The sequence below is a fragment of the Phyllobates terribilis genome, unplaced genomic scaffold (genome assembly GCF_046119375.1).
Source record: "Phyllobates terribilis strain yellow unplaced genomic scaffold, ASM4611937v1 Scaffold_223__1_contigs__length_3252167, whole genome shotgun sequence".
NCBI lineage: Eukaryota > Metazoa > Chordata > Amphibia > Anura > Dendrobatidae > Phyllobates > Phyllobates terribilis.
In genome coordinates this window covers 2,736,013-2,763,487 of record NW_027362983.1, presented here as the reverse complement: position 1 = coordinate 2,763,487, position 27,475 = coordinate 2,736,013, and the positions used below count along the sequence as shown (strand labels likewise).

Here is a 27,475-nt window from a genome sequence, read left to right as displayed (position 1 = left end):
AATTCAATGTTTTTTGTTCATTTTGCTTGTTTGTCGGATTTTGGGATGGACTCTTTGGCTTTGCTTTTCTTCTCCTCATTGGATTTTTCATGTTCAAAGTTGCAGAAGCCAGATTACAAGCTCATTTTGGTTCAACTTCAGCAACTGTGCATTGCATTGCCATGTAATGTGATGCAATGCTATCTTTCTAGCTCTCCCTTTTTACTTCCTTTTGGATAAACAGACATATTAGGCAAGCATTTTGGAGCTTTCACCTAAATAACTACAGGTGGTGAGATAAGCTGCACAATATAATTGACCTTTCAGTATATTGTTGCACACACACCATCTATTTAGCAAATGCCCTTGTTATCAACAGCAGCCTTTTAAACTCACCTGAGCTAACAGGTATGTGCGCTGGTTACTCTGCTGCGCTTAAAATTTCTTTTTTGGTTTGCTACAATGCCTTTTCTGAAACGTTGTCTCCTTCTGCTGGAACACTGACTTCTTTCATTTAATGCCTGCAGACTATAAAAGAGAACCCAACCCAAAAAGTTTGGTTGATTAGTCTGTGGCATTCTGTTAAACTGTTGCTTATGGCGGTCTCTGTGAGCTTCTCAGCGACATTCAGCCAGCCAGGTATCCTGCCTGCAGTAGATGGAATGTGGCAATGGAACGCTGGCTGCGCGTGTCATAATAGGCTCTGAGCCTTTATATACCTGTGCACAGCAGCAGCCACCTTCAGTCTGCTGCTGGACAGCCAGCAGCAGCAGCAGCAGGAGAGGTATGTAATCAGGAGCCCTCCTGCTAAGGGTAGACAGCTGCTCGTTCCACCCCACCCCCCGCCTTAATTGGTTCTCCTCCCTTCCAAGGGTGTTGAGGCGGGTGGGAACAGCAGGGGGTGAAGGTGCTGTGTTTAAAGAGGTGGAGTTATGCAGATCTAAAACGCGTGGATTGCAGCAGCAGCAAGCCGAAAAGTGCAGGCATGTAAGGGATCTAGAGGTTGACATGTCTTCTTAACGGGAGTCCAGGAGCTCATCTCCACAAATGGACTTTTCAGGATCCTTGGGTGGCTCCGTAGTTTGAAACCAATTCTGGTTATCGCTTCTCGGCCTTTTGGCTAAGATCAAGTGTAGTATCTGTTCTTATCAGTTTAATATCTGATACGTCCCCTATCTGGGGACCATATATTAAATGGATTTTTAGAACAGGGAGATGGAAAAAGAGCTTGCTCTGTCCACTCCACGCATTGACCTGGTATTGCAGTATCTCCAGGACCGGTGCACCCCTTCTTTAATGCAGTTTCTAAAATCAGAAAGAATTGAATTCAATGTTTTTTGTTCATTTTGCTTGTTTGTCGGATTTGGGGATGGACTCTTTGGCTTTGCTTTTCTTCTCCTCATTGGATTTTTCATGTTCAAAGTTGCAGAAGCCAGATTACAAGCTCATTTTGGTTCAACTTCAGCAACTGTGCATTGCATTGCCATGTAATGTGATGCAATGCTATCTTTCTAGCTCTCCCTTTTTACTTCCTTTTGGATAAACAGACATATTAGGCAAGCATTTTGGAGCTTTCACCTAAATAACTACAGGTGGTGAGATAAGCTGCACAATATAATTGACCTTTCAGTATATTGTTGCACACACACCATCTATTTAGCAAATGCCCTTGTTATCAACAGCAGCCTTTTAAACTCACCTGAGCTAACAGGTATGTGCGCTGGTTACTCTGCTGCGCTTAAAATTTCTTTTTTGGTTTGCTACAATGCCTTTTCTGAAACGTTGTCTCCTTCTGCTGGAACACTGACTTCTTTCATTTAATGCCTGCAGACTATAAAAGAGAACCCAACCCAAAAAGTTTGGTTGATTAGTCTGTGGCATTCTGTTAAACTGTTGCTTATGGCGGTCTCTGTGAGCTTCTCAGCGACATTCAGCCAGCCAGGTATCCTGCCTGCAGTAGATGGAATGTGGCAATGGAACGCTGGCTGCGCGTGTCATAATAGGCTCTGAGCCTTTATATACCTGTGCACAGCAGCAGCCACCTTCAGTCTGCTGCTGGACAGCCAGCAGCAGCAGCAGCAGGAGAGGTATGTAATCAGGAGCCCTCCTGCTAAGGGTAGACAGCTGCTCGTTCCACCCCACCCCCCGCCTTAATTGGTTCTCCTCCCTTCCAAGGGTGTTGAGGCGGGTGGGAACAGCAGGGGGTGAAGGTGCTGTGTTTAAAGAGGTGGAGTTATGCAGATCTAAAACGCGTGGATTGCAGCAGCAGCAAGCCGAAAAGTGCAGGCATGTAAGGGATCTAGAGGTTGACAACATGTCTTCTTAACGGGAGTCCAGGAGCTCATCTCCACAAATGGACTTTTCAGGATCCTTGGGTGGCTCCGTAGTTTGAAACCAATTCTGGTTATCGCTTCTCGGCCTTTTGGCTAAGATCAAGTGTAGTATCTGTTCTTATCAGTTTAATATCTGATACGTCCCCTATCTGGGGACCATATATTAAATGGATTTTTAGAACAGGGAGATGGAAAAAGAGCTTGCTCTGTCCACTCCACGCATTGACCTGGTATTGCAGTATCTCCAGGACCGGTGCACCCCTTCTTTAATGCAGTTTCTAAAATCAGAAAGAATTGAATTCAATGTTTTTTGTTCATTTTGCTTGTTTGTCGGATTTGGGGATGGACTCTTTGGCTTTGCTTTTCTTCTCCTCATTGGATTTTTCATGTTCAAAGTTGCAGAAGCCAGATTACAAGCTCATTTTGGTTCAACTTCAGCAACTGTGCATTGCATTGCCATGTAATGTGATGCAATGCTATCTTTCTAGCTCTCCCTTTTTACTTCCTTTTGGATAAACAGACATATTAGGCAAGCATTTTGGAGCTTTCACCTAAATAACTACAGGTGGTGAGATAAGCTGCACAATATAATTGACCTTTCAGTATATTGTTGCACACACACCATCTATTTAGCAAATGCCCTTGTTATCAACAGCAGCCTTTTAAACTCACCTGAGCTAACAGGTATGTGCGCTGGTTACTCTGCTGCGCTTAAAATTTCTTTTTTGGTTTGCTACAATGCCTTTTCTGAAACGTTGTCTCCTTCTGCTGGAACACTGACTTCTTTCATTTAATGCCTGCAGACTATAAAAGAGAACCCAACCCAAAAAGTTTGGTTGATTAGTCTGTGGCATTCTGTTAAACTGTTGCTTATGGCGGTCTCTGTGAGCTTCTCAGCGACATTCAGCCAGCCAGGTATCCTGCCTGCAGTAGATGGAATGTGGCAATGGAACGCTGGCTGCGCGTGTCATAATAGGCTCTGAGCCTTTATATACCTGTGCACAGCAGCAGCCACCTTCAGTCTGCTGCTGGACAGCCAGCAGCAGCAGCAGCAGGAGAGGTATGTAATCAGGAGCCCTCCTGCTAAGGGTAGACAGCTGCTCGTTCCACCCCACCCCCCGCCTTAATTGGTTCTCCTCCCTTCCAACGGTGTTGAGGCGGGTGGGAACAGCAGGGGGTGAAGGTGCTGTGTTTAAAGAGGTGGAGTTATGCAGATCTAAAACGCGTGGATTGCAGCAGCAGCAAGCCGAAAAGTGCAGGCATGTAAGGGATCTAGAGGTTGACAACATGTCTTCTTAACGGGAGTCCAGGAGCTCATCTCCACAAATGGCCTTTACAGGATCCTTGGGTGGCTCCGTAGTTTGAAACCAATTCTGGTTATCGCTTCTCGGCCTTTTGGCTAAGATCAAGTGTAGTATCTGTTCTTATCAGTTTAATATCTGATACGTCCCCTATCTGGGGACCATATATTAAATGGATTTTTAGAACAGGGAGATGGAAAAAGAGCTTGCTCTGTCCACTCCACGCATTGACCTGGTATTGCAGTATCTCCAGGACCGGTGCACCCCTTCTTTAATGCAGTTTCTAAAATCAGAAAGAATTGAATTCAATGTTTTTTGTTCATTTTGCTTGTTTGTCGGATTTGGGGATGGACTCTTTGGCTTTGCTTTTCTTCTCCTCATTGGATTTTTCATGTTCAAAGTTGCAGAAGCCAGATTACAAGCTCATTTTGGTTCAACTTCAGCAACTGTGCATTGCATTGCCATGTAATGTGATGCAATGCTATCTTTCTAGCTCTCCCTTTTTACTTCCTTTTGGATAAACAGACATATTAGGCAAGCATTTTGGAGCTTTCACCTAAATAACTACAGGTGGTGAGATAAGCTGCACAATATAATTGACCTTTCAGTATATTGTTGCACACACACCATCTATTTAGCAAATGCCCTTGTTATCAACAGCAGCCTTTTAAACTCACCTGAGCTAACAGGTATGTGCGCTGGTTACTCTGCTGCGCTTAAAATTTCTTTTTTGGTTTGCTACAATGCCTTTTCTGAAACGTTGTCTCCTTCTGCTGGAACACTGACTTCTTTCATTTAATGCCTGCAGACTATAAAAGAGAACCCAACCCAAAAAGTTTGGTTGATTAGTCTGTGGCATTCTGTTAAACTGTTGCTTATGGCGGTCTCTGTGAGCTTCTCAGCGACATTCAGCCAGCCAGGTATCCTGCCTGCAGTAGATGGAATGTGGCAATGGAACGCTGGCTGCGCGTGTCATAATAGGCTCTGAGCCTTTATATACCTGTGCACAGCAGCAGCCACCTTCAGTCTGCTGCTGGACAGCCAGCAGCAGCAGCAGCAGGAGAGGTATGTAATCAGGAGCCCTCCTGCTAAGGGTAGACAGCTGCTCGTTCCACCCCACCCCCCGCCTTAATTGGTTCTCCTCCCTTCCAACGGTGTTGAGGCGGGTGGGAACAGCAGGGGGTGAAGGTGCTGTGTTTAAAGAGGTGGAGTTATGCAGATCTAAAACGCGTGGATTGCAGCAGCAGCAAGCCGAAAAGTGCAGGCATGTAAGGGATCTAGAGGTTGACAACATGTCTTCTTAACGGGAGTCCAGGAGCTCATCTCCACAAATGGACTTTTCAGGATCCTTGGGTGGCTCCGTAGTTTGAAACCAATTCTGGTTATCGCTTCTCGGCCTTTTGGCTAAGATCAAGTGTAGTATCTGTTCTTATCAGTTTAATATCTGATACGTCCCCTATCTGGGGACCATATATTAAATGGATTTTTAGAACAGGGAGATGGAAAAAGAGCTTGCTCTGTCCACTCCACGCATTGACCTGGTATTGCAGTATCTCCAGGACCGGTGCACCCCTTCTTTAATGCAGTTTCTAAAATCAGAAAGAATTGAATTCAATGTTTTTTGTTCATTTTGCTTGTTTGTCGGATTTGGGGATGGACTCTTTGGCTTTGCTTTTCTTCTCCTCATTGGATTTTTCATGTTCAAAGTTGCAGAAGCCAGATTACAAGCTCATTTTGGTTCAACTTCAGCAACTGTGCATTGCATTGCCATGTAATGTGATGCAATGCTATCTTTCTAGCTCTCCCTTTTTACTTCCTTTTGGATAAACAGACATATTAGGCAAGCATTTTGGAGCTTTCACCTAAATAACTACAGGTGGTGAGATAAGCTGCACAATATAATTGACCTTTCAGTATATTGTTGCACACACACCATCTATTTAGCAAATGCCCTTGTTATCAACAGCAGCCTTTTAAACTCACCTGAGCTAACAGGTATGTGCGCTGGTTACTCTGCTGCGCTTAAAATTTCTTTTTTGGTTTGCTACAATGCCTTTTCTGAAACGTTGTCTCCTTCTGCTGGAACACTGACTTCTTTCATTTAATGCCTGCAGACTATAAAAGAGAACCCAACCCAAAAAGTTTGGTTGATTAGTCTGTGGCATTCTGTTAAACTGTTGCTTATGGCGGTCTCTGTGAGCTTCTCAGCGACATTCAGCCAGCCAGGTATCCTGCCTGCAGTAGATGGAATGTGGCAATGTAACGCTGGCTGCGCGTGTCATAATAGGCTCTGAGCCTTTATATACCTGTGCACAGCAGCAGCCACCTTCAGTCTGCTGCTGGACAGCCAGCAGCAGCAGCAGCAGGAGAGGTATGTAATCAGGAGCCCTCCTGCTAAGGGTAGACAGCTGCTCGTTCCACCCCACCCCCCGCCTTAATTGGTTCTCCTCCCTTCCAAGGGTGTTGAGGCGGGTGGGAACAGCAGGGGGTGAAGGTGCTGTGTTTAAAGAGGTGGAGTTATGCAGATCTAAAACGCGTGGATTGCAGCAGCAGCAAGCCGAAAAGTGCAGGCATGTAAGGGATCTAGAGGTTGACAACATGTCTTCTTAACGGGAGTCCAGGAGCTCATCTCCACAAATGGACTTTTCAGGATCCTTGGGTGGCTCCGTAGTTTGAAACCAATTCTGGTTATCGCTTCTCGGCCTTTTGGCTAAGATCAAGTGTAGTATCTGTTCTTATCAGTTTAATATCTGATACGTCCCCTATCTGGGGACCATATATTAAATGGATTTTTAGAACAGGGAGATGGAAAAAGAGCTTGCTCTGTCCACTCCACGCATTGACCTGGTATTGCAGTATCTCCAGGACCGGTGCACCCCTTCTTTAATGCAGTTTCTAAAATCAGAAAGAATTGAATTCAATGTTTTTTGTTCATTTTGCTTGTTTGTCGGATTTTGGGATGGACTCTTTGGCTTTGCTTTTCTTCTCCTCATTGGATTTTTCATGTTCAAAGTTGCAGAAGCCAGATTACAAGCTCATTTTGGTTCAACTTCAGCAACTGTGCATTGCATTGCCATGTAATGTGATGCAATGCTATCTTTCTAGCTCTCCCTTTTTACTTCCTTTTGGATAAACAGACATATTAGGCAAGCATTTTGGAGCTTTCACCTAAATAACTACAGGTGGTGAGATAAGCTGCACAATATAATTGACCTTTCAGTATATTGTTGCACACACACCATCTATTTAGCAAATGCCCTTGTTATCAACAGCAGCCTTTTAAACTCACCTGAGCTAACAGGTATGTGCGCTGGTTACTCTGCTGCGCTTAAAATTTCTTTTTTGGTTTGCTACAATGCCTTTTCTGAAACGTTGTCTCCTTCTGCTGGAACACTGACTTCTTTCATTTAATGCCTGCAGACTATAAAAGAGAACCCAACCCAAAAAGTTTGGTTGATTAGTCTGTGGCATTCTGTTAAACTGTTGCTTATGGCGGTCTCTGTGAGCTTCTCAGCGACATTCAGCCAGCCAGGTATCCTGCCTGCAGTAGATGGAATGTGGCAATGGAACGCTGGCTGCGCGTGTCATAATAGGCTCTGAGCCTTTATATACCTGTGCACAGCAGCAGCCACCTTCAGTCTGCTGCTGGACAGCCAGCAGCAGCAGCAGCAGGAGAGGTATGTAATCAGGAGCCCTCCTGCTAAGGGTAGACAGCTGCTCGTTCCACCCCACCCCCCGCCTTAATTGGTTCTCCTCCCTTCCAACGGTGTTGAGGCGGGTGGGAACAGCAGGGGGTGAAGGTGCTGTGTTTAAAGAGGTGGAGTTATGCAGATCTAAAACGCGTGGATTGCAGCAGCAGCAAGCCGAAAAGTGCAGGCATGTAAGGGATCTAGAGGTTGACAACATGTCTTCTTAACGGGAGTCCAGGAGCTCATCTCCACAAATGGACTTTTCAGGATCCTTGGGTGGCTCCGTAGTTTGAAACCAATTCTGGTTATCGCTTCTCGGCCTTTTGGCTAAGATCAAGTGTAGTATCTGTTCTTATCAGTTTAATATCTGATACGTCCCCTATCTGGGGACCATATATTAAATGGATTTTTAGAACAGGGAGATGGAAAAAGAGCTTGCTCTGTCCACTCCACGCATTGACCTGGTATTGCAGTATCTCCAGGACCGGTGCACCCCTTCTTTAATGCAGTTTCTAAAATCAGAAAGAATTGAATTCAATGTTTTTTGTTCATTTTGCTTGTTTGTCGGATTTTGGGATGGACTCTTTGGCTTTGCTTTTCTTCTCCTCATTGGATTTTTCATGTTCAAAGTTGCAGAAGCCAGATTACAAGCTCATTTTGGTTCAACTTCAGCAACTGTGCATTGCATTGCCATGTAATGTGATGCAATGCTATCTTTCTAGCTCTCCCTTTTTACTTCCTTTTGGATAAACAGACATATTAGGCAAGCATTTTGGAGCTTTCACCTAAATAACTACAGGTGGTGAGATAAGCTGCACAATATAATTGACCTTTCAGTATATTGTTGCACACACACCATCTATTTAGCAAATGCCCTTGTTATCAACAGCAGCCTTTTAAACTCACCTGAACTAACAGGTATGTGCGCTGGTTACTCTGCTGCGCTTAAAATTTCTTTTTTGGTTTGCTACAATGCCTTTTCTGAAACGTTGTCTCCTTCTGCTGGAACACTGACTTCTTTCATTTAATGCCTGCAGACTATAAAAGAGAACCCAACCCAAAAAGTTTGGTTGATTAGTCTGTGGCATTCTGTTAAACTGTTGCTTATGGCGGTCTCTGTGAGCTTCTCAGCGACATTCAGCCAGCCAGGTATCCTGCCTGCAGTAGATGGAATGTGGCAATGGAACGCTGGCTGCGCGTGTCATAATAGGCTCTGAGCCTTTATATACCTGTGCACAGCAGCAGCCACCTTCAGTCTGCTGCTGGACAGCCAGCAGCAGCAGCAGCAGGAGAGGTATGTAATCAGGAGCCCTCCTGCTAAGGGTAGACAGCTGCTCGTTCCACCCCACCCCCCGCCTTAATTGGTTCTCCTCCCTTCCAACGGTGTTGAGGCGGGTGGGAACAGCAGGGGGTGAAGGTGCTGTGTTTAAAGAGGTGGAGTTATGCAGATCTAAAACGCGTGGATTGCAGCAGCAGCAAGCCGAAAAGTGCAGGCATGTAAGGGATCTAGAGGTTGACAACATGTCTTCTTAACGGGAGTCCAGGAGCTCATCTCCACAAATGGACTTTTCAGGATCCTTGGGTGGCTCCGTAGTTTGAAACCAATTCTGGTTATCGCTTCTCGGCCTTTTGGCTCAGACCTAGTGTTTGGACAAGAGGTTCCTTGTGTACTAGCCCTCGGCCTTCCAGCATCGCCACTTCGGTGGCTTAAGCTGGATGCTGCTATAGGGGGAGAGTGAGGAGGAAACGAGAAGGCGATTCCTGAAGCGACCATGGGTGTCAAGCTTCGTTTTGCTGGGACCGGGGATCCCCGGGTCAAGAATGCTTTCCGTATCGACGTCTCTGAGGAGAAGAAGGACCATTTCTCGTTGTCATACCTGGTCAACGCCATTTTCTATGAAATCCTGAAGATCCAGAAGTCGGAGATCATCTGTTTGCAGGAGTTCAGAAGGGAGCATAGGTACGTCTTGGTGCTTTCTTCTATGGCGGCTTGCCAAAACCTTTTCAAAACTCTTCAAGTCCTTTCAGAGCACCCTCAGCTGGATGGACTTATCTTCACTGTACTCTACTCTAAGGGGGATATCCCGGTGATAATATTCATGCACAACCCCTTTATCTCCCGGGATGATATCACTGCATTCCTGAGAAGACACTGCATTTTTGTGCAATTCTCCCATAAAATCTTAAATGGAGAAGGGCTGTGGACTGGGAAGTATAAATACTTTGTGAGGTTTGGGATAGACCCTCATGGTCCTGGAGGTATTCACTATCCTCCCCTGAACTTTACAATTGGAAGAGACTCTGGATATCTGTTTTTTCCCGAGGCGCCATTGTTCTGCAGGAGATGCAACATGTTCGGGCATATCCAGGATTTCTGCAAGCAATTGCCAAACTGTAGAAAGTGCAACAAGTACGGTCATCTGGCGAAGGATTGTTCCAACCCGGTGGTATGTGATGCCTGCGGGGAGGAAGGACATGTGATTCGGGATTGTAAGGCTAAAGTCAAGCCTAGGTCCTTCTCCGAAGTGACCAAAGGTAAGCCTACTGTCCCTGCTGTTACCCCACAGGTGACTACTGCAGAGATCAATGCTGAGACGGAGCCCCCTGAGGTTGAAGATCTGGTGGGTGAGGCCCAGAGCCTGTTGGACCCTCCGGCCCCTGCTGGGCCAGGTATGGAGATCTCCGAGTTGGATGTGGACCTCCCTCATCAGTCCGAAATATGTGGTGAGGGTGACATGGATGTGTCTCTAGCTCGAACCCCTGCATTGTCCTGGGGTGCTACAGACGAAGAGGTGGCCAGGGATGGTGGCCAAGGAGACTTTACTTCTGGGAGGTCTTTTGATGATGATGATACTCCTGAACTGGCCAATAAAAAACCCAGACGAGAGTACTCACCTGCCAGCGGAGGGTGCGACAGTCCTGCAAGTGACCGCATTTACCCGCAGGATGTCTTCTCCCCTGATGCTCCTTACCTTGGCATCCCTGAGAGCATCAACACCTTTGGGGTGCTTTCCCAGTCTGATGATAATGGATGAGTATGGTGTGATCAACATTGAGTCATGTATTTCTTTTCATTAATTAATGTCTTGCCAATCTGGTTGGGATGTAGTGTCCCTAAATGTAAGGCAGATCAGATCTAAAATCAGAAGAACAACTGTTCTGGACTACCTGAAACATTTAGGTGCTGATGTTTTTTGCCTTCAGGAGTGTGGGATTCAGGATGCTCCTTGTGACAAAGACTGGCCTTACGGACAGCATATCTGGTCAGGGTCTAATCATAATAAAAATGATGGGGTGGGGATATTAGTTGGGAATAAAGAAATCTCTATTGATAGTTATATTGTGGTGGAGGTGGGCCGATGTTTAATTGCATTTTTGAGTTATAGAGGGTGGCGGGTCAGAATTATTAATTTATATTGCCCTACAGGGAAGGAAGAGCGGCTTGCTCTTCTTGAAAAATTAAGTTTTTTTCTTCCAGGGAAATCTCCCACTATTTTTGTTGGGGACGTTAATTGTGTCACAGAAGGAAAGTGTGACATAACAGGAAAGAAATTGTCCCATTTAATTTGTGATTTTTCCTTTTTAGATGCAGCAGTTGTTGTTCTTGGCATGCCACCACCGCCGACATACCATGCTGACCGTGGTGAGATTCATTCCAGAATTGATTTAATGTTATTTTCTAAAAATATGGTATGTTTGGATTTTTCTCAACAAAAGGTACCTTTTTCGGACCATGAATGTTTGAGAGGCGTGTTTTGTGCGAATGGTGACCAAGTGTATGGCGGTGGGGTATGGAAGTTGAATGCAAGGCTGTTAGAGGATGATGAGGTGATGAATGAGTTTAATGTAAAGTATGAAAGATGGAGAATGCGTAAGAAGGATTTTGTGTGTGTTCTTGACTGGTGGGACTGGGTGAAAGTGCAATTTAAAACTTTCTTCAAAAAGTGGGGCTATAGAAAAGCTGCCAGATATAGGAATAGGTTTAATGACCTTAATAGACGGATTGACTGGTTGAGAAAGTGTGTTGCAAGTGGTTTGGAGATGTCTGATCAACTTACTGAGGCTAAGAATGAATTGAAGCGTGTGTTGGATGAGAAAGGAAAGGAAATTATATATCGTACTAAAATTGAGCACCTGGAGAAAAATGAGAAGTGTACGAGGTTCTTTTTTAAAAAAATGAATGGTAGGAAGACTGATATGAATGAAGTTGTGAATGAAAGTGGAACCAACTGTATGGGTGAGGATGTGCTGAAAGAAGTGAATAGGTTTTATAGCAAGTTGTATGATGAGAAATGGATTGACTCTGGGCTTGTGTCATATGTTCTGAATGGTGTGGAGAAAAAACTTGATTCTGAGGAGCGTGATCTATTGTGTGAGGATGTAGTTCTGGATGAAGTGAAGAATGTGGTGTGGAGTGCTAAAAAGAGTAAGACTCCTGGGAAAGATGGTATACCTGTAGAGTTGTATGTGAAAGCATGGGAAGTTTTGGGAACAGATTTGACTGAGGTATGTAAGTATATGTGGGTGAATGGTAGGTTGTGTGAATCAATGAAAGAAGGAGTGGTTGTGCTTGTGTATAAAAAGGGTGAGAGGAAACGTTTGGAAAACTGGAGACCAATAACACTGCTGAATTCGGATTATAAGGTCTACAGTAAGTTACTGGCAAATCGTATGCGTGAAGTGATTGGTAGTGTTGTGGAGGAGGACCAAGTATGTGCAGTGCCTGGAAGAAGTATGAGTGATAACTTGTTATTGTTGAGAGATATGATTGGGGATTGCAAGGATAGAAAGCAGAAATGTATGACTTTAGCTATTGATTTTGAGAAGGCGTTTGACAGGGTTTCGCATGTGTTTTTGTTTAAAGTACTGGAAAGAATGGGGTTTCCTAGAGAATTTGTGAATTGTGTAAAATCATTGTATGATTGTGTGTCAAGTGAGTTCTTGGTTAATGGGTGGCTGTGTGACAAAGTGAAGATTAGGTCAGGAGTAAGGCAGGGGTGTCCTATGTCCCCCGTCTTATTTGTATGTGTAATAGAACCATTGTTATGTTTGATTAGACGGGATAAAATGATGAGAGGTTTGTTGGTGCCTGGTAGTGGTGGTAAGCATGTGAAAGTGTTAGGTTATATGGATGATGTTGTGGTTGTGAGTGAAAGTATGGCTTCTTTGAGTAGAATTAAATTGCTTTTGGATTTTTTTGTTGGTGCGTCTGGTTTTAGGGTAAATTGGAATAAATGTAGTTTTAAATGTTTTGGAGATAGTAGTATTCGTATGGATGGTGTAAAGTGTGAAGAGGGTGCAATCAAGATTTTGGGCGTATTATTTAATGATGACTTAAAAGGGAATGAAAGTTGGGAAGAGTGTGGTATGCGGGTTGAACGTAAATTGAATTTTTGGCGAATGAGAGAATTGACTCTGCGTGGTAAGGTGTTAATTATCAAAGCAGTGATTCTCCCTATCCTGCTTTATGTGGCGACTGTTTTTCCTTCTCCTTACAGGAAAATTAAGAGAATAGAGAAGTTGGTATTCACATTCCTGTGGTGTAGTAAGATGGAGAAGTTGAAGCGGGAGAGCCTTTTTAAGGCTTGTCAGCATGGTGGGCTGGCCTTTCCCAATATTGAAGTTTTTTTAGGCCTTAATTATATTAAGACTGTGGTTATTTTGCTGGGTAAAGGCAATAAAGGTGCTTTTATGGCTAATTATTCTGCTGGATGGATGTTGTATGGGTTATGCTGGAGGAAGAGAGATGCGAGTGTGCCTGTGGCCTTTAAGTGTCCTGTTTGGTATGAGGTGATTGAGAAATTTGTGAGAAAGCATGATTTGTTGAGTGTGGGAATGAATGATTTTAGAATGACCAAGAATGTGGTGAAAAGAATGAGTGCAAATGAGGTAGAGTGTAATATTGTTGGGCTGAGAGGGAATGAGGTTTCAGATGCATGGAAGAAGTTAGATACGTATGGGATGTCAAACAAACAGAAGGATGTTGTGTGGATGACTTTACATAATATTTTACCTGTGAGAGAAGTGCAGAAGAAAAGAGAGTTGATAAGAACAGATGTGTGTCCGAGAGTGGGATGTGGTGGTTGTGAGACTGTCAGGCATGTTATGTGGGATTGTGAGTACGCGTACAGTGTGTGGAAGTGTGTAGGTGGATTGTGTAAGGGTTTAGCAGGCGTGAATTTTGTGGATTGGCGTGTGGCGATGTTTGGAATTGGTGCGTGTAGTCGGTCTAAAGATAGAATTTTATGGTTGATAATGGCTTGTGTGATGGAGAGTTTGTGGGATGCAAGGAACCTTGGACTTTTCAAAAGGAAATCTTTATCAGTGAATGAATGTGTTAGACTTATTCTTTCAAGACTATACCTGATATATAAGTTGGACAGCAGAGGCGGTGGTGGCACAGATGCCGAAGGGATTTGGAAATTTAAAAAGTGGCATTACCTTATCAAATACCAGTGATTTTTTTCTTTGTGATTCCTTGAAGTTTCTGCATTTGTGTTACGTAAAGGATGTTCCCTTGTGATTATATTTCGTCTTATACTACTGCTAAATAAATAGAACCATGATGATGAGAAGTTTTAAGTAGCAAATTTTGGAGAAATTCATACTGTTTGCTAAAAAACTAAACTGAATGGTTTAAAAAAAAAAAAAAAAATCTGTTCTTATCAGTTTAATATCTGATACGTCCCCTATCTGGGGACCATATATTAAATGGATTTTTAGAACAGGGAGATGGAAAAAGAGCTTGCTCTGTCCACTCCACGCATTGACCTGGTATTGCAGTATCTCCAGGACCGGTGCACCCCTTCTTTAATGCACTTTCTAAAATCAGAAAGAATTGAATTCAATGTTTTTTGTTCATTTTGCTTGTTTGTCGGATTTTGGGATGGACTCTTTGGCTTTGCTTTTCTTCTCCTCATTGGATTTTTCATGTTCAAAGTTGCAGAAGCCAGATTACAAGCTCATTTTGGTTCAACTTCAGCAACTGTGCATTGCATTGCCATGTAATGTGATGCAATGCTATCTTTCTAGCTCTCCCTTTTTACTTCCTTTTGGATAAACAGACATATTAGGCAAGCATTTTGGAGCTTTCACCTAAATAACTACAGGTGGTGAGATAAGCTGCACAATATAATTGACCTTTCAGTATATTGTTGCACACACACCATCTATTTAGCAAATGCCCTTGTTATCAACAGCAGCCTTTTAAACTCACCTGAGCTAACAGGTATGTGCGCTGGTTACTCTGCTGCGCTTAAAATTTCTTTTTTGGTTTGCTACAATGCCTTTTCTGAAACGTTGTCTCCTTCTGCTGGAACACTGACTTCTTTCATTTAATGCCTGCAGACTATAAAAGAGAACCCAACCCAAAAAGTTTGGCTGATTAGTCTGTGGCATTCTGTTAAACTGTTGCTTATGGCGGTCTCTGTGAGCTTCTCAGCGACATTCAGCCAGCCAGGTATCCTGCCTGCAGTAGATGGAATGTGGCAATGGAACGCTGGCTGCGCGTGTCATAATAGGCTCTGAGCCTTTATATACCTGTGCACAGCAGCAGCCACCTTCAGTCTGCTGCTGGACAGCCAGCAGCAGCAGCAGCAGGAGAGGTATGTAATCAGGAGCCCTCCTGCTAAGGGTAGACAGCTGCTCGTTCCACCCCACCCCCCGCCTTAATTGGTTCTCCTCCCTTCCAACGGTGTTGAGGCGGGTGGGAACAGCAGGGGGTGAAGGTGCTGTGTTTAAAGAGGTGGAGTTATGCAGATCTAAAACGCGTGGATTGCAGCAGCAGCAAGCCGAAAAGTGCAGGCATGTAAGGGATCTAGAGGTTGACAACATGTCTTCTTAACGGGAGTCCAGGAGCTCATCTCCACAAATGGACTTTTCAGGATCCTTGGGTGGCTCCGTAGTTTGAAACCAATTCTGGTTATCGCTTCTCGGCCTTTTGGCTAAGATCAAGTGTAGTATCTGTTCTTATCAGTTTAATATCTGATACGTCCCCTATCTGGGGACCATATATTAAATGAATTTTTAGAACAGGGAGATGGAAAAAGAGCTTGCTCTGTCCACTCCACGCATTGACCTGGTATTGCAGTATCTCCAGGACCGGTGCACCCCTTCTTTAATGCAGTTTCTAAAATCAGAAAGAATTGAATTCAATGTTTTTTGTTCATTTTGCTTGTTTGTCGGATTTTGGGATGGACTCTTTGGCTTTGCTTTTCTTCTCCTCATTGGATTTTTCATGTTCAAAGTTGCAGAAGCCAGATTACAAGCTCATTTTGGTTCAACTTCAGCAACTGTGCATTGCATTGCCATGTAATGTGATGCAATGCTATCTTTCTAGCTCTCCCTTTTTACTTCCTTTTGGATAAACAGACATATTAGGCAAGCATTTTGGAGCTTTCACCTAAATAACTACAGGTGGTGAGATAAGCTGCACAATATAATTGACCTTTCAGTATATTGTTGCACACACACCATCTATTTAGCAAATGCCCTTGTTATCAACAGCAGCCTTTTAAACTCACCTGAGCTAACAGGTATGTGCGCTGGTTACTCTGCTGCGCTTAAAATTTCTTTTTTGGTTTGCTACAATGCCTTTTCTGAAACGTTGTCTCCTTCTGCTGGAACACTGACTTCTTTCATTTAATGCCTGCAGACTATAAAAGAGAACCCAACCCAAAAAGTTTGGCTGATTAGTCTGTGGCATTCTGTTAAACTGTTGCTTATGGCGGTCTCTGTGAGCTTCTCAGCGACATTCAGCCAGCCAGGTATCCTGCCTGCAGTAGATGGAATGTGGCAATGGAACGCTGGCTGCGCGTGTCATAATAGGCTCTGAGCCTTTATATACCTGTGCACAGCAGCAGCCACCTTCAGTCTGCTGCTGGACAGCCAGCAGCAGCAGCAGCAGGAGAGGTATGTAATCAGGAGCCCTCCTGCTAAGGGTAGACAGCTGCTCGTTCCACCCCACCCCCCGCCTTAATTGGTTCTCCTCCCTTCCAACGGTGTTGAGGCGGGTGGGAACAGCAGGGGGTGAAGGTGCTGTGTTTAAAGAGGTGGAGTTATGCAGATCTAAAACGCGTGGATTGCAGCAGCAGCAAGCCGAAAAGTGCAGGCATGTAAGGGATCTAGAGGTTGACAACATGTCTTCTTAACGGGAGTCCAGGAGCTCATCTCCACAAATGGACTTTTCAGGATCCTTGGGTGGCTCCGTAGTTTGAAACCAATTCTGGTTATCGCTTCTCGGCCTTTTGGCTAAGATCAAGTGTAGTATCTGTTCTTATCAGTTTAATATCTGATACGTCCCCTATCTGGGGACCATATATTAAATGGATTTTTAGAACAGGGAGATGGAAAAAGAGCTTGCTCTGTCCACTCCACGCATTGACCTGGTATTGCAGTATCTCCAGGACCGGTGCACCCCTTCTTTAATGCAGTTTCTAAAATCAGAAAGAATTGAATTCAATGTTTTTTGTTCATTTTGCTTGTTTGTCGGATTTTGGGATGGACTCTTTGGCTTTGCTTTTCTTCTCCTCATTGGATTTTTCATGTTCAAAGTTGCAGAAGCCAGATTACAAGCTCATTTTGGTTCAACTTCAGCAACTGTGCATTGCATTGCCATGTAATGTGATGCAATGCTATCTTTCTAGCTCTCCCTTTTTACTTCCTTTTGGATAAACAGACATATTAGGCAAGCATTTTGGAGCTTTCACCTAAATAACTACAGGTGGTGAGATAAGCTGCACAATATAATTGACCTTTCAGTATATTGTTGCACACACACCATCTATTTAGCAAATGCCCTTGTTATCAACAGCAGCCTTTTAAACTCACCTGAGCTAACAGGTATGTGCGCTGGTTACTCTGCTGCGCTTAAAATTTCTTTTTTGGTTTGCTACAATGCCTTTTCTGAAACGTTGTCTCCTTCTGCTGGAACACTGACTTCTTTCATTTAATGCCTGCAGACTATAAAAGAGAACCCAACCCAAAAAGTTTGGTTGATTAGTCTGTGGCATTCTGTTAAACTGTTGCTTATGGCGGTCTCTGTGAGCTTCTCAGCGACATTCAGCCAGCCAGGTATCCTGCCTGCAGTAGATGGAATGTGGCAATGGAACGCTGGCTGCGCGTGTCATAATAGGCTCTGAGCCTTTATATACCTGTGCACAGCAGCAGCCACCTTCAGTCTGCTGCTGGACAGCCAGCAGCAGCAGCAGCAGGAGAGGTATGTAATCAGGAGCCCTCCTGCTAAGGGTAGACAGCTGCTCGTTCCACCCCACCCCCCGCCTTAATTGGTTCTCCTCCCTTCCAACGGTGTTGAGGCGGGTGGGAACAGCAGGGGGTGAAGGTGCTGTGTTTAAAGAGGTGGAGTTATGCAGATCTAAAACGCGTGGATTGCAGCAGCAGCAAGCCGAAAAGTGCAGGCATGTAAGGGATCTAGAGGTTGACAACATGTCTTCTTAACGGGAGTCCAGGAGCTCATCTCCACAAATGGACTTTTCAGGATCCTTGGGTGGCTCCGTAGTTTGAAACCAATTCTGGTTATCGCTTCTCGGCCTTTTGGCTAAGATCAAGTGTAGTATCTGTTCTTATCAGTTTAATATCTGATACGTCCCCTATCTGGGGACCATATATTAAATGGATTTTTAGAACAGGGAGATGGAAAAAGAGCTTGCTCTGTCCACTCCACGCATTGACCTGGTATTGCAGTATCTCCAGGACCGGTGCACCCCTTCTTTAATGCAGTTTCTAAAATCAGAAAGAATTGAATTCAATGTTTTTTGTTCATTTTGCTTGTTTGTCGGATTTTGGGATGGACTCTTTGGCTTTGCTTTTCTTCTCCTCATTGGATTTTTCATGTTCAAAGTTGCAGAAGCCAGATTACAAGCTCATTTTGGTTCAACTTCAGCAACTGTGCATTGCATTGCCATGTAATGTGATGCAATGCTATCTTTCTAGCTCTCCCTTTTTACTTCCTTTTGGATAAACAGACATATTAGGCAAGCATTTTGGAGCTTTCACCTAAATAACTACAGGTGGTGAGATAAGCTGCACAATATAATTTACCTTTCAGTATATTGTTGCACACACACCATCTATTTAGCAAATGCCCTTGTTATCAACAGCAGCCTTTTAAACTCACCTGAGCTAACAGGTATGTGCGCTGGTTACTCTGCTGCGCTTAAAATTTCTTTTTTGGTTTGCTACAATGCCTTTTCTGAAACGTTGTCTCCTTCTGCTGGAACACTGACTTCTTTCATTTAATGCCTGCAGACTATAAAAGAGAACCCAACCCAAAAAGTTTGGTTGATTAGTCTGTGGCATTCTGTTAAACTGTTGCTTATGGCGGTCTCTGTGAGCTTCTCAGCGACATTCAGCCAGCCAGGTATCCTGCCTGCAGTAGATGGAATGTGGCAATGGAACGCTGACTGCGCGTGTCATAATAGGCTCTGAGCCTTTATATACCTGTGCACAGCAGCAGCCACCTTCAGTCTGCTGCTGGACAGCCAGCAGCAGCAGCAGCAGGAGAGGTATGTAATCAGGAGCCCTCCTGCTAAGGGTAGACAGCTGCTCGTTCCACCCCACCCCCCGCCTTAATTGGTTCTCCTCCCTTCCAACGGTGTTGAGGCGGGTGGGAACAGCAGGGGGTGAAGGTGCTGTGTTTAAAGAGGTGGAGTTATGCAGATCTAAAACGCGTGGATTGCAGCAGCAGCAAGCCGAAAAGTGCAGGCATGTAAGGGATCTAGAGGTTGACAACATGTCTTCTTAACGGGAGTCCAGGAGCTCATCTCCACAAATGGACTTTTCAGGATCCTTGGGTGGCTCCGTAGTTTGAAACCAATTCTGGTTATCGCTTCTCGGCCTTTTGGCTAAGATCAAGTGTAGTATCTGTTCTTATCAGTTTAATATCTGATACGTCCCCTATCTGGGGACCATATATTAAATGGATTTTTAGAACAGGGAGATGGAAAAAGAGCTTGCTCTGTCCACTCCACGCATTGACCTGGTATTGCAGTATCTCCAGGACCGGTGCACCCCTTCTTTAATGCAGTTTCTAAAATCAGAAAGAATTGAATTCAATGTTTTTTGTTCATTTTGCTTGTTTGTCGGATTTTGGGATGGACTCTTTGGCTTTGCTTTTCTTCTCCTCATTGGATTTTTCATGTTCAAAGTTGCAGAAGCCAGATTACAAGCTCATTTTGGTTCAATTTCAGCAACTGTGCATTGCATTGCCATGTAATGTGATGCAATGCTATCTTTCTAGCTCTCCCTTTTTACTTCCTTTTGGATAAACAGACATATTAGGCAAGCATTTTGGAGCTTTCACCTAAATAACTACAGGTGGTGAGATAAGCTGCACAATATAATTGACCTTTCAGTATATTGTTGCACACACACCATCTATTTAGCAAATGCCCTTGTTATCAACAGCAGCCTTTTAAACTCACCTGAGCTAACAGGTATGTGCGCTGGTTACTCTGCTGCGCTTAAAATTTCTTTTTTGGTTTGCTACAATGCCTTTTCTGAAACGTTGTCTCCTTCTGCTGGAACACTGACTTCTTTCATTTAATGCCTGCAGACTATAAAAGAGAACCCAACCCAAAAAGTTTGGTTGATTAGTCTGTGGCATTCTGTTAAACTGTTGCTTATGGCGGTCTCTGTGAGCTTCTCAGCGACATTCAGCCAGCCAGGTATCCTGCCTGCAGTAGATGGAATGTGGCAATGGAACGCTGGCTGCGCGTGTCATAATAGGCTCTGAGCCTTTATATACCTGTGCACAGCAGCAGCCACCTTCAGTCTGCTGCTGGACAGCCAGCAGCAGCAGCAGCAGGAGAGGTATGTAATCAGGAGCCCTCCTGCTAAGGGTAGACAGCTGCTCGTTCCACCCCACCCCCCGCCTTAATTGGTTCTCCTCCCTTCCAACGGTGTTGAGGCGGGTGGGAACAGCAGGGGGTGAAGGTGCTGTGTTTAAAGAGGTGGAGTTATGCAGATCTAAAACGCGTGGATTGCAGCAGCAGCAAGCCGAAAAGTGCAGGCATGTAAGGGATCTAGAGGTTGACAACATGTCTTCTTAACGGGAGTCCAGGAGTAGAGATGAGCGGTGTTCGACTAGAACTGTTCGCCAATCTCAAATTCGAGCTGTTTTGGGCGGTGTTCGAGTTGTTCGACGAACCCGAACGATTTGCAAAAAATTCGGCTGTTCGAGGTTATGTTCGATAACTGTTCGTGCACCAAAAGCGTGTCCTGCATGTCTGGCGCTATTTAGAGCACCAATCATGCAGGGATTGTCTGCCACTCACTGTAATGCCACAGCCATGGTGGTTGTGGCATTACAGTGATTGCCCAAATCGATGGGAACAGTGCCAACAGTGAAACATGAAAAGCCGGCAATTCATCAGCGGCATACACCGGTACCCGACAATTTAGAACCGAAAGAATAGAGCTTCACACATAGATTAGATAGATAGAAACATGTCAGCCACATATATATGAAGTACAGTGACAGTGTTGCTTACTGTACTTGTCATTTAGTGTAAAGGATTTATCAAAAAAAATAATAGTGTTTTCATGCACCGTCTCTTTAAAAAAGCCGGCCGGCAATTCAGCATCTGTACCCGACAATTTAGAATAGAAAGAATAGAGAATCACACATAGATTAGATAGATAGAAACATGTCAGTCACATATATATGAAGTACAGTGATAGTGTTGGTTACTGTACTTGTCATTTAGTATTAAAATAAAGGATTTATTATTAAAAAAATTGGCGTGGGGTTCCCCTTAATTTTAGGCTCTAGCGGAGGTTAAGCAGACGGCTGGGGCAGATGTTTGAAGCCTGGGAAGGGGGTAATACCCACGGAGCTTCCCAGGCTACTAATATCAGCCCCCAGCTGAATACATAGCCTTTACTAGCTATTAAAATGGGGGACACCCCAAAAAAATGACGTGGGGTCCCCCCTAATTTAATAGCTAGCAAAGGCTAGGCAGACAGCTGGGGGCTGATATTAATAGCCCAGGAAGGGAGCCATGAATATTGGCCCCCTCCCAGGCTAGAAACACCAGCCGTCAGCCGCCCCAGAAATGGCGCATCCATAGGATGCGCCAATTCTGGCACTTAGCCTCGCTCTTCCACGCTGCCCTGGTGCGGTGGCAGGGGGTAATAGGGTTGGGGTTGATGTCAGCTTATAATGCCAGCTGACATCAAGCCCAGGTTAGTAATGGAGAGGCGTCTATAAGACACCCCCATTACTAACCCCATAGTCAAAGTTAAAAAAAACACAAACACCCAGAATAAAGTCCTTTAATTGAAATAAAGACACAATCCTTTATTGTTCTAAATTAAACCATACTTACCGTCACGCCCATTCCAGCTGAAGCCAACGATCTCCTGCAATAAAAGAAAAATAATAAAGCAACCTCATCCTTACCTTTCCATGGTTCCCACGACAGCTTCAGCTCTGCTACATCGAGATGACAGGCTGGACCGCAGCAGAACGCTGCCATCCAGCCTCTCATCCCGCAGACACTGAGAAGCGCAGGCATGCTTGCGCTGCTCAGCGTCTCTCTGTGACGACATCCAGATGAGCCGAGTTCATGTCCAATGAACTCGGCTCACCTCATGCACGTCACTGACAGCGTGGGAAAATTCTCACGCTGAAGCGGTGAGTGCAGGAGAATTCTCCCACGCTGTCAGTGACGTGCATAAGGTGAGCTCATGTCCAATGAACTCAGCTCACCTCCTGCACGTCACTGACAGCGTGGGAGAATTCTCCTGCACTCAGCGCTTCAGCGTGAGAATTCTCCCACGCTGAAGCGCTGAGTGCAGGAGAATTTTCCCACGCTGTCAGTGACGTGCATAAGGTGAGCTCATGTCCAATGAACTCAGCTCACCTCCTGCACGTCACTGACAGCGTGGGAGAATTCTCCTGCACTCAGCGCTTCAGCGTGAGAATTCTCCCACGCTGAAGCGCTGAGTGCAGGAGAATTTTCCCACGCTGTCAGTGACGTGCATGAGGTGAGCCGAGTTCATTGGACATTAACTCGGCTCATCTGGATGCCCTCACAGAGAGACACTGTGGAGCGCAAGCAAGCCTGCGCTTCTCAGTGTCTGCGGGATGAGAGGCTGGATGGCAGCGTTCTGCTGCGGTCCAGCCTGTCATCTCGATGTAGCAGAGCTGAAGCTGTCATGGGAACCATGGAAAGGTAAGGATGATGTTGCTTTATTATTTTTCTTTTATTTCAGGAGATCGTTGGCTTCAGCTGGAATGGGCGTGATGGTAAGTATGGTTTAATTTAGAACAATAAAGAATTGTGTGTTTATTTCAATTAAAGGACTTTTTTCTGGGTGTTGTGTTTTTTTTAAATACTTTACTAGAAATTCATGGTGGTCATGTCTAATATTGGCGTGACCCCATGAATTTCGGGCTTAGGGCCAGCTGATAATGCCAAGCTGGCCCTAACCCCTTTATTACCCAGTGAGCCACCGCATCAGGGCCCTGGATGAGTTGGGTACAGCGCCAGAAGATGGCGCTTCTATGAACGCGCCATTTTCCGGGGTGGCTGCGGACTGCAATTTGCAGCGGGGGTGGCCCAGAAAGCTTGGGCCTCCCTGCGCTGCGGATTCCAGCCCCCAGCTGCCTAGTTGTACCTGGCTGGACACAAAAACAGGGCGAAGCCCCACGTCAATTTTCTTTAAATTATTTCATGAAATAATTAAGAAAAAAAGGGCTTCCCTATATTGTTGTGTCCGGCCAGGTACAAATAGGCAGCTGGTGGTTGGGGGCAGCCCGTTCCTGCCTGCTGTACCTGGCTGGACACAAATATAGTGCGAAGCCCCACGTCAATTTTTTTTAAATTATTTCATGAATTTCCTGAAATAATTTAAAAAAATTGAAGTGGGGCTTCGCACTATATTTGTGTCCAGCCAGGTACAGCAGGCAGGAACGGGCTGCCCCCATCCACCAGCTGCCTATTTGTACCTGGCCGGACACAACAATATAGGGAAGCCCTTTTTTTCTTAATTATTTCATGAATTTCATGAAATAATTAAAAAAAAAGTACGTGGGGCTTCGCCCTATTTTTGTGTCCAGCCAGGTACAACTAGGCAGCTGGGGGCTGGAATCTGCAGCGCAGGGAGGCCCAAGCTTTCTGGGCCCCCCCCCGCTACAAATTGCAGTCCGCAGCCACCCCGGAAAATGGCGCGTTCATAGAAGCGCCATCTTCTGGCGCTGTACCCAACTCATCCAGGGCCCTGGTGCGGTGGCTCACTGGGTAATAAAGGGGTTAGGGCCAGCTTGGTATTATCAGCTGGCCCCAAGCCCAAAATTCATGGGGTCACGCCAGTATTAGACATGACCGCCATGAATTTCTAGTAAAGTATTTAAAAAAAACACAACACCCAGAATAAAGTCCTTTAATTGAAATAAAGACACAATTCTTTATTGTTCTAAATTAAACCATACTTACCATCACACCCATTCCAGCTGAAGCCAACGATCTCCTGCAATAAAAGAAAAATAATAAACCAACCTCATCCTTACCTTTCCATGGTTCCCACGACAGCTTCAGCTCTGCTACATCGAGATGACTGGCTGGACCGCAGCAGAACGCTGCCATCCAGTCTGTCATCCCGCAGACACTGAGAAGCGCACGCATGCTTGCGCTCCTCACTGTCTCGCTGTGACGGCATCCAGATGAGCCGAGGTCATGTCCAATGAACCCGGCTCACCTCATGCACGTCACTGACAGCGTGGGAAAATTCTCACGCTGAAGTGCTGAGTGCAGGAGAATTCTCCCACGCTGTCAGTGATGTGCATGAGGTGAGCTCATGTCCAATGAACTCAGCTCACCTCCTGCACGTCACTGACAGCGTGGGAAAATTCTCCTGCAATCAGCGCTTCAGCGTGAGAATTTTCCCACGCTGTCAGTGACGTGCATGAGGTGAGCCGAGTTCATTGGACATGAACTCGGCTCATCTGGATGTCGTCACAGAGAGACGCTGAGCAGCGCAAGCAAGCCTGCGCTTCTCAGTGTCTGCGGGATGAGAGGCTGGATGGCAGCGTTCTGCTGCGGTCCAGCCTGTCATCTCGATGTAGCAGAGCTGAAGCTGTCGTGGGAACCATGGAAAGGTAAGGATGAGGTTGCTTTATTATTTTTCTTTTATTGCAGGAGATCGTTGGCTTCAGCTGGAATGGGCGTGACGGTAAGTATGGTTTAATTTAGAACAATAAAGAATTGTGTCTTTATTTCAATTAAAGGACTTTATTCTGGGTGTTTGTGTTTTTTTTAACTTTGACTATGGGGTTAGTAATGGGGGTGTCTTATAGACGCCTCTCCATTACTAACCTGGGCTTGATGTCAGCTGGCATTATAAGCTGACATCAACCCCAACCCTATTACCCCCTGCCACCGCACCAGGGCAGCGTGGAAGAGCGAGGCTAAGTGCCAGAATTGGCGCATCCTATGAATGCGCCATTTCTGGGGCGGCTGACGGCTGGTGTTTCTAGCCTGGGAGGGGGCCAATATTCATGGCTCCCTTCCTGGGCTATTAATATCAGCCCCCAGCTGTCTGCCTAGCCTTTGCTAGCTATTAAATTAGGGGGGACCCCACGTCATTTTTTTGGGGGGGTCCCCCATTTTAATAGCTAGTAAAGGCTATGTATTCAGCTGGGGGCTGATATTAGTAGCCTGGGAAGCTCCGTGGGTATTACCCCCTTCCCAGGCTTCAAACATCTGCCCCAGCTGTCTGCTTAACCTCCGCTAGAGCCTAAAATTAAGGGGAACCCCACGCCAATTTTTTTAATAATAAATCCTTTATTTTAATACTAAATGACAAGTACAGTAACCAACACTATCACTGTACTTCATATATATGTGACTGACATGTTTCTATCTATCTAATCTATGTGTGATGCTCTATCTTTCTGTTCTAAATTGTCGGGTACCGCTGCTGAATTGCCGGCCGGCTTTTTTAAAGAGACAGTGCATGAAAACACTATTATTTTTTTAAATAAATCCTTTACACTAAATGACAAGTACAGTAACCAACACTGTCACTGTGCTTCTTATATGTGTGACTGACATGTTTCTATCTATCTAATCTATGTGTGATGCTCTATTCCTTCTTGTCTAAATTGTCGGGTACCGGTGTATGCCGCTGCTGAATTTGCCGGCCGGCTTTTTTAAAGAGAGTGTCTTCTGAGCAGTTTGTCAGCTTTTGGACACCTTTGCAGGTGTTTTCTATGTGTTTCTATGTGTTTTTGTTTGCCTGCCATTGGTTTTAACGGTGTTCGACGGTGTTCTAAGGTGTTCGACGAACAGTTCGCCGAACAGTTCCTCGAACATCCCGGTGTTCGACGAACCGAACCGAACCCGAACACTACGGGGGTGGCTCAACACTATCCAGGAGCTCATCTCCACAAATGGACTTTTCAGGATCCTTGGGTGGCTCCGTAGTTTGAAACCAATTCTGGTTATCGCTTCTCGGCCTTTTGGCTAAGATCAAGTGTAGTATCTGTTCTTATCAGTTTAATATCTGATACGTCCCCTATCTGGGGACCATATATTAAATGGATTTTTAGAACAGGGAGATGGAAAAAGAGCTTGCTCTGTCCACTCCACGCATTGACCTGGTATTGCAGTATCTCCAGGACCGGTGCACCCCTTCTTTAATGCAGTTTCTAAAATCAGAAAGAATTGAATTCAATGTTTTTTGTTCATTTTGCTTGTTTGTCGGATTTTGGGATGGACTCTTTGGCTTTGCTTTTCTTCTCCTCATTGGATTTTTCATGTTCAAAGTTGCAGAAGCCAGATTACAAGCTCATTTTGGTTCAACTTCAGCAACTGTGCATTGCATTGCCATGTAATGTGATGCAATGCTATCTTTCTAGCTCTCCCTTTTTACTTCCTTTTGGATAAACAGACATATTAGGCAAGCATTTTGGAGCTTTCACCTAAATAACTACAGGTGGTGAGATAAGCTGCACAATATAATTGACCTTTCAGTATATTGTTGCACACACACCATCTATTTAGCAAATGCCCTTGTTATCAACAGCAGCCTTTTAAACTCACCTGAGCTAACAGGTATGTGCGCTGGTTACTCTGCTGCGCTTAAAATTTCTTTTTTGGTTTGCTACAATGCCTTTTCTGAAACGTTGTCTCCTTCTGCTGGAACACTGACTTCTTTCATTTAATGCCTGCAGACTATAAAAGAGAACCCAACCCAAAAAGTTTGGTTGATTAGTCTGTGGCATTCTGTTAAACTGTTGCTTATGGCGGTCTCTGTGAGCTTCTCAGCGACATTCAGCCAGCCAGGTATCCTGCCTGCAGTAGATGGAATGTGGCAATGGAACGCTGGCTGCGCGTGTCATAATAGGCTCTGAGCCTTTATATACCTGTGCACAGCAGCAGCCACCTTCAGTCTGCTGCTGGACAGCCAGCAGCAGCAGCAGCAGGAGAGGTATGTAATCAGGAGCCCTCCTGCTAAGGGTAGACAGCTGCTCGTTCCACCCCACCCCCCGCCTTAATTGGTTCTCCTCCCTTCCAACGGTGTTGAGGCGGGTGGGAACAGCAGGGGGTGAAGGTGCTGTGTTTAAAGAGGTGGAGTTATGCAGATCTAAAACGCGTGGATTGCTGCAGCAGCAAGCCGAAAAGTGCAGGCATGTAAGGGATCTAGAGGTTGACAACATGTCTTCTTAACGGGAGTCCAGGAGCTCATCTCCACAAATGGACTTTTCAGGATCCTTGGGTGGCTCCGTAGTTTGAAACCAATTCTGGTTATCGCTTCTCGGCCTTTTGGCTAAGATCAAGTGTAGTATCTGTTCTTATCAGTTTAATATCTGATACGTCCCCTATCTGGGGACCATATATTAAATGGATTTTTAGAACAGGGAGATGGAAAAAGAGCTTGCTCTGTCCACTCCACGCATTGACCTGGTATTGCAGTATCTCCAGGACCGGTGCACCCCTTCTTTAATGCAGTTTCTAAAATCAGAAAGAATTGAATTCAATGTTTTTTGTTCATTTTGCTTGTTTGTCGGATTTTGGGATGGACTCTTTGGCTTTGCTTTTCTTCTCCTCATTGGATTTTTCATGTTCAAAGTTGCAGAAGCCAGATTACAAGCTCATTTTGGTTCAACTTCAGCAACTGTGCATTGCATTGCCATGTAATGTGATGCAAT

At 44.9% G+C, this 27,475-nt stretch overlaps 12 non-coding genes and 1 pseudogene across 12 annotated transcripts; all 13 read left to right on the top strand.

Annotated features, from left to right (window-relative positions):
• The first annotated feature begins 1,079 nt into the window (after positions 1 to 1,079).
• LOC141214596 (U2 spliceosomal RNA) lies at positions 1,080 to 1,270 on the top strand. Its single transcript, XR_012283798.1, has one exon. It is a non-coding gene; the product is annotated as a U2 spliceosomal RNA (small nuclear RNA).
• Positions 1,271 to 2,385: 1,115 nt separating this feature from the next.
• LOC141214595 (U2 spliceosomal RNA) lies at positions 2,386 to 2,576 on the top strand. Its single transcript, XR_012283797.1, has one exon. It is a non-coding gene; the product is annotated as a U2 spliceosomal RNA (small nuclear RNA).
• Positions 2,577 to 3,691: 1,115 nt separating this feature from the next.
• LOC141214594 (U2 spliceosomal RNA) lies at positions 3,692 to 3,882 on the top strand. The gene has a single exon (XR_012283796.1). It is a non-coding gene; the product is annotated as a U2 spliceosomal RNA (small nuclear RNA).
• Positions 3,883 to 4,997: 1,115 nt separating this feature from the next.
• Positions 4,998 to 5,188, top strand: LOC141214591 (U2 spliceosomal RNA). Its single transcript, XR_012283794.1, has one exon. It is a non-coding gene; the product is annotated as a U2 spliceosomal RNA (small nuclear RNA).
• Positions 5,189 to 6,303: 1,115 nt separating this feature from the next.
• On the top strand, positions 6,304 to 6,494 carry LOC141214590 (U2 spliceosomal RNA). Its single transcript, XR_012283793.1, has one exon. It is a non-coding gene; the product is annotated as a U2 spliceosomal RNA (small nuclear RNA).
• Positions 6,495 to 7,609: 1,115 nt separating this feature from the next.
• On the top strand, positions 7,610 to 7,800 carry LOC141214589 (U2 spliceosomal RNA). Its single transcript, XR_012283792.1, has one exon. It is a non-coding gene; the product is annotated as a U2 spliceosomal RNA (small nuclear RNA).
• Positions 7,801 to 13,906: 6,106 nt separating this feature from the next.
• On the top strand, positions 13,907 to 14,110 carry LOC141214948 (U2 spliceosomal RNA; annotated as a pseudogene).
• A 1,115-nt stretch (positions 14,111 to 15,225) lies between these two features.
• LOC141214487 (U2 spliceosomal RNA) lies at positions 15,226 to 15,416 on the top strand. Its single transcript, XR_012283693.1, has one exon. It is a non-coding gene; the product is annotated as a U2 spliceosomal RNA (small nuclear RNA).
• Positions 15,417 to 16,531: 1,115 nt separating this feature from the next.
• Positions 16,532 to 16,722, top strand: LOC141214588 (U2 spliceosomal RNA). Its single transcript, XR_012283791.1, has one exon. It is a non-coding gene; the product is annotated as a U2 spliceosomal RNA (small nuclear RNA).
• A 1,115-nt stretch (positions 16,723 to 17,837) lies between these two features.
• On the top strand, positions 17,838 to 18,028 carry LOC141214587 (U2 spliceosomal RNA). The gene has a single exon (XR_012283790.1). It is a non-coding gene; the product is annotated as a U2 spliceosomal RNA (small nuclear RNA).
• A 1,115-nt stretch (positions 18,029 to 19,143) lies between these two features.
• On the top strand, positions 19,144 to 19,334 carry LOC141214586 (U2 spliceosomal RNA). Its single transcript, XR_012283789.1, has one exon. It is a non-coding gene; the product is annotated as a U2 spliceosomal RNA (small nuclear RNA).
• Positions 19,335 to 25,767: 6,433 nt separating this feature from the next.
• On the top strand, positions 25,768 to 25,958 carry LOC141214585 (U2 spliceosomal RNA). Its single transcript, XR_012283788.1, has one exon. It is a non-coding gene; the product is annotated as a U2 spliceosomal RNA (small nuclear RNA).
• A 1,115-nt stretch (positions 25,959 to 27,073) lies between these two features.
• LOC141214584 (U2 spliceosomal RNA) lies at positions 27,074 to 27,264 on the top strand. Its single transcript, XR_012283787.1, has one exon. It is a non-coding gene; the product is annotated as a U2 spliceosomal RNA (small nuclear RNA).
• Positions 27,265 to 27,475: the final 211 nt, after the last annotated feature.